Raw genomic sequence first — 6,451 nt, 5'->3', positions numbered from 1 at the left:
AGCAGGCGTGATTCCTTGCACTGCTCAACTGAGTTCCTAGTTCCTAGCTGGCTGTTGGCCAGAGGCTGCCCACAGATCCACAAGTGCTTCTCTAGCAAGGCTGTTTGGTTCATCAAAGCGTACAAGCCAAGAAGGCAACATAGAAAGTCTGTAAGCAAGATGAAAATTACAGTAACATCCCATCACCTTGGTAATATTCTGTTGCTTAGAAGCAAGTCACAGATCTCGACACACTCGGAGGGAGGGGCAATATACAAGGACATGAATACCAGGAGCTGGAATCTGTGAGAGCCATCTGAGAGTTTGCCTGCCACAATTTGGCTTTAATAAATTTATGCTCTGGGTGCCTGGATGGCACCAGGCACTCAGTCGGTTAAGCGGCTACCTTCAGCTCAGGTCATGATCCCAGGGTACTGGGATCGAGTCCCATATCAGGCTCCCTGATTAGCAGAGAGCCTGCTTCTCCTTCTCCCTCTGCCTGCTGCTCTGGTTACTTGTGCTTGGTCAAATAAATAAATAAATAAAATCTTTTAAAAAATAATGTAATGCTCTAAAAACCTGTCCTTTGGTGAGGAGGGTATATCCCTACTGATATTTTGGAGGGTATAATTGACAAAAATCGTGTATATTTAAAGTGTACAACATGATGTTTTGATATATATTTAGTGAAAAATGTTTACTACGTGAAACTAATGTATTCATCACCTCAAAGTTACCTTTTTTGTTTGTAAGAGCAACGTCTACTCTTAGCAAATCTCAAGTATGTACACAGTATAGTAATGTTAACTTTCTGTACGTTAACTATCCAGAACTTACTCATCCTGCATATATTAAACTTTGCACAGATCCAACTTTTCCCCACTTCCCCTCCAGCTCTGGGAATTCTACTGTTCACATCTCATGGTTTGACTCTTTCAGATTCTGTGTGTTAAGTGTTTTCATGAAGTATTTGACTTTCTGTGTCTGGCTCATTTTACCTCCAGGTTGAACCATGATGTCACAAGTGACAAGATTTCCTTTTCTTTAAGGCTGAATAATGTTCTGGTGTACTTATGTACCAGATCTTCTTTATTTATTCATCCGCTGGTGGACACTTAGGATGTTTGCGTATCTTGGCTACTGTAAATGCTGCAATGAGTGTGGGAAAGCAGGTATATTTGTAAGATGCTGATTTCATTTCCCAGGCATGAAATTGGTGGATCATATGGTAGTTCTGTTTTTAGTTTTTTTGTTATAGGAGTTTCGGGGTACAGCTTTATAATTTAACATCTGTGTATACTATAAACAGATCACCACCACAAGACTAGTTATCACCGAGCACCATACTTTCGATCTCATTCCCTTACTTCCCACACTTTCCAGCCCTTTCCCCTCTGGTAACTGCTAGCCTGCTCTAGGAGAGTATGTATGTATGTATGTATGTATGTATGTATTTATTTATTCATTCATTTATTAGATTTCACATATGAATGAAAATCGTATGGTATTTATCTTTCACAGTCTGACTTATTTTGCTTACCATAATATCTTCAAGGTGCATCCATGTTGTTGCAAATGGTATAGTTCATTTTTTTTTTTCTCATTAAACTTTTGTTTTAATGGGTCTCAAAATTCTGTGACAGATTTTTGGTCAAGTTGTTTCCATTAAAAAGTACTGATTTTAAAAACTAATGACTTAAAACTGCCACACACACACAAAAAAGCAAATGGTCCACAAAACATTCTCCTTTCCTTCTGAAGGTTTTACAATGCATTGTTATCATTAACGAGTCTTTTACTATTAAACTGAAATGGCCAATTGACACAAACAGTTCTGAGACCGTTCTTCCACCACTGATTAAGACTGGGGTGGCAGGTATTGGGGATAATATTCATTTAGCCTTCTGAGCTTTCTGGGCAGTCTTGGTGACCTTGCCAGCTCCAGCTGCCTTCTTGTCCACTGCTTTGATGACACCCACAGCAACCGTCTGTCTCATGTCATGAACAGTGAAACGGCCAGAGGAGGATAGTCAGAGAAGCTCTCAACACACATAGGCTTGCCAGGAACCATATCAACAATGGCAGCATCATCATATTTCAAGAACTTGGGACCATCTTCCAGCTTTTTTCCAGAACGACGATCTATCTTCTCCTTCAGCTCAGCAAACTTGCAAGCAATGTGAGCTGTGTGACAATCCAGCACAGGTGCATATCCAGCACTAATTTGGCCTGGATGGTTCAGGATAATCACCTGAGCTGTGAAGCCAGCTGCTTCCATTGGTGGGTCATTTTTGCTGTCACCAGCCACATTGCCACGACGAACATCTTTGACAGATACGTTCTTGACATTGAAGCCCACATTGTCCCCAGGAAGAGCCTCACTCAAAGCTTTATGGTGCATTTCAACAGACTTGACTTCAGTTGTAACATTGACTGGAGCAAAAGTGACCACATGCCAGGCTTAAGTACACCAGTCTCCACTCGGTCCACAGGGACAGTACCAATACCACCCATTTTGTAGACGTCCTGGAGAGGCAGACGCAAGGGCTTGTCAGTTGGACGAGTTGGTGGCAGAATGCAATCCAGAGCTTCAAGCAGTGTGGTTCCACTGGCATTCCCATCTTTACGGGTGACTTTCCATCGCTTGAACCAAGGCATATTAGCACTTGGCTCCAGCTAATGTTGTAACCATTCCAACCAGAAATTGGCACAAATGCTACTGTGTCGGGGTTGTAGCCATTTTTCTTAATGTAGGTGCTGACTTCCTTAATGATTTCCTCGTATCTCTTCTGGCTGTAGGGTGGCTCAGTGGAATCCATTTCGTTAACACCAACAATTAGTTGTTTTACACCCAGTGTGTAAGCCAGAAGGGCATGCTCACGGGTCTGCCCGTTCTTGGAGATACCTGCTTCAAATTCACCAACACCAGCAGCAACAATCAGGACAGCACAGTCAGCCTGGGATGTGCCTGTAATCATGTTTTTGATAAAGTCTCTGTGTCCTGGAGCATCAACGATGGTCACATAATACTTGCTGGTGTCGAATTTCCACAGGGAGATATCAATGGTGATACCACGTTCACGTTCAGCTTTCAGTTTATCCAAGACCCAGGCATACTTGAAGGAGCCTTTTCCCATCTCAGCAGCCTCCTTCTCGAATTTTTCAATAGTTCTTTCGTCGATCCCACCACATTTGTAGATCAGATGACCAGTAGTGGAGACTTGCCCGAATCTACGTGTCCAATGACAACAATGTTGATATGAGTCTTTTCCTTCCCCATTCTGGTTTAGGATGAGCAGTGGTTTTCACGACACCTGTGTTCTGGCGGCAAACCCGTTGCGAAAAAGTGGTATAGTTCATTTTTTCATGGCTAATATTGAATTGTATAAATATATCACATCTTCATCCATTCATCTGTTGATGGACTTTTAGATTGTTTCCATATCCTTGCTATTATAAATAATGCTGCAATCAACAGAGAGGTGCACGTATCTTTTTGAATTAGTGTTTTGTATTCACCAGTTAAGTACCCAGAAGTGGAATAGCTAATCATATGGCTGTTCTAATTTGTAATTTTTTGAGGAACCCCCATACTAATTTCCACAGGGGCTGCACCAGTTTCTGATCCCACTAACAGTATACAAATGTACTCTTTTCTCCACATCCTTTCCAACACTTATTTCTTGTCTTTTGATAATAATCGTTCTACCAGATATTAGGTGATATCTCATTGTGGTTTTTTTTTTTCAATTTATTTATTTTCAGAAAAATAGTATTCATTATTTTTTCACCACACCCAGTACTCCATGCAATCCGTGCTCTCTATGATTTCCGTTTCCCTAATAATTACTGATGTCTGGCATCTTTTCACATGCCCATTGGCCAGCTGCATGACTTCTTTGGAGAAATGTCTATTCAGTTTTCCTGACCATTTTTTTTTAAATTTTGATTTTTTTTCAATTTATTTATTTTCAGAAAAACAGTATTCATTATTTTTTCACCACATCCAGTGCTCCATGCAATCCGTGCCCTCTATAATACCCACCACCTGGTACCCCAACCTCCCACCCCCCCACCACTTCAAACCCCTCAGATTGTTTTTCAGAGTCCGTAGTCTCTCGTGGTTCACCTCCCCTTCCAATTTACCTCAACTCCCTTCTCCTCTCTAACACCCCTTGTCCTCCATGCTATTTGTTATGCTCCACAAATAAGTGAAACCATATGATAATTGACTCACTCTGCTTGACTTATTTCACTCAGCATAATCTCTTCCAGTCCCGTCCATGTTGCTACAATAGTTGGGTATTCATCCTTTCTGATGGAGGCATAATACTCCATAGTGTATATGGACCATATCGTCCTTATCCATTCATCCGTTGAAGGGCATCTTGGTTCTTTCCATAGTTTGGCGACCGTGGCCATTGCTGCTATAAACATTGGGGTACAGATGGCCCTTCTTTTCACGACATCTGTATCTTTGGGGTAAATACCCAGGAGTGCAATTGCAGGGTCATAGGGAAGCTCTATTTTTAATTTTTGAGGAATCTCCACACTGTTCTCCAAAGAGGGTGCACCAACTTGCATTCCCACCAACAGTGTAAGAGGGTTCCCCTTTCTCCACATCCCCTCCAACACATGTTGTTTCCTGTCTTGCTAATTTTGGCCATTCTAACTGGTGTAAGGTGATAAGTTAAATTGTTTTATTTGTTGTTGAATTATAGGAGTTCTCTATATATTTTGGATATTAATACCTTACTAGACATATAGATTTCAATCTTCTCCCATTTAGTAGGTTGCCTTTTCATTTTGATGATGGTTTCCTCAAGGTAGGCCACTTCTCAAGGTAGGCCTTGCTTACTTTATTGCTATGAACCTCCCTCTTAAACCCACTTGTGTTGCATCCCATATATTTTCATATATATTTCCATTTCTCTCTAGGTATTTATTTCTCCTTTGGGTTCTTTGATGACCCATAAGTTGTTCAGTAACATGTTGCTTTATCTTCACATTTTTGTTGTATCTCTCATTTTCTTCTTGTAATTAAATTTCTAATTTCAGACATGGTAGTCAGAAAAGATGCTTGATAGGACTCAGCATTCTTAAATTTACTGAGACTCATTTTGTGATCCAGCATGTGATCCCAGAAAATGTTCCATGGGCACTTGAAAAGAATGTGTATTCTGCTGTCTTTGGATGGAATGTTCTATACAAGTCTGTTAAGTCCATCTGGTTTAATATGTGGTTTAAAGCCGATGTTTCCTTATTAATTTTTTTTTGTTTGGATGATCTCTCCATTGATGAAAGTAGGGTATTAAAAGTGTCCTTCTATTATTGTATTGCTATCAATTTCTCCCCTACGGTCTGCTAACATTTGCTGTATCTATCAGTATTTGCTGTATATATTGTGGTGCTCCTATGTTGGGTACGTACATATTTGTAAATGCTGTATCTTCTTGCTGGATTGATCCTTTTATTATTATGTAATGCCCTTCTTTGTCTTTTATTACGTTGTCTTAAAGTGTATTTTGTCTGATATGAATATACCACTCCAGCTTTCTTTTTATTTCCATTTGTATAGAACATATTTTTCCATCCTTTCACTTTCAGTCTGTTTGTGTCTTGCCTTCTGAAGGGAGTACCTTGTAGGCAGCATATAGATGGGGTTTTATTTTTATCCATTTTACCACTTAATGTCTTTATATTGGTAAATTCAGTCTATTTACATTTAAAGTAATTATTGATATATACTTATGCCATGTTGTTAATATTTTTTACCTGATTTTCTAGTTCCTCTCTGTTCCTTTCTTCTTCTTTTTCTCTCTTCCTTTGTGGTTTGAGGACTTCCTTTAGTGTTATGTTTACATTTCTTTCTCATTTCTGATTTCACTATAAATATTTTCCTTGTGGTTGCCATGACGTTGACATCATATACAGTATCATTATGTAAATACCAATTTGTCTTAAGTGGATAACAAATGTGAGGCCCAGAAGCAAAATCTCCCTAGTCGCCAGATCTAAACACCTGAAGGTATGCCCTTCGTGGGTTGTGTAGCCTTTCTGTTGTGGCAGAAACACAATTGTGGCACATTGTTGGATGAGGTTGGTCCTCTGGCTGTGGGGTGTGGCTGTTACTGCTGCAATGCATTGGGGGGTGATGCTGTGTATCTGCTGCTCTTTCCCTTTTTGATGAGTTCTATTTTTTTAATTCTTTGTTGTGGAGGCTCTGTTTATTCAATTTTCAGGTCCATTTCAGAGGCAATTATTAATATGCATTCATAGATTTGTTTTGTCTATGGGGGAGGTGAGTTCAGGATCATGCTATGCCACCATTTTGATCCCAACTCCTATTTTTAACTTTTTGAGGATCTTCCACAGAGTTTGTCCATAGTGGTCATAGGAGTTTACATTCCCACCAACAGTGTTAAGGGTTCCCTTTTTCTCCACATCCTGGTCAACACCTTTTATCTTCTGT

The 6,451-nt window shown here is 39.9% G+C and overlaps 1 pseudogene; it reads right to left on the bottom strand.

Annotated features, from left to right (window-relative positions):
* Positions 1-1,763: 1,763 nt before the first annotated feature.
* LOC122891870 lies at positions 1,764-3,274 on the bottom strand (annotated as a pseudogene).
* Between the last annotated feature and the right edge of the window lie 3,177 nt (positions 3,275-6,451).

The sequence above is a fragment of the Neovison vison genome, chromosome 12 (assembly GCF_020171115.1).
Source record: "Neovison vison isolate M4711 chromosome 12, ASM_NN_V1, whole genome shotgun sequence".
Lineage (NCBI taxonomy): Eukaryota > Metazoa > Chordata > Mammalia > Carnivora > Mustelidae > Neogale > Neogale vison.
The sequence above is the reverse complement of the archived record's forward strand: the minus strand, read 5'-3'. Positions and strand labels throughout refer to the sequence as shown.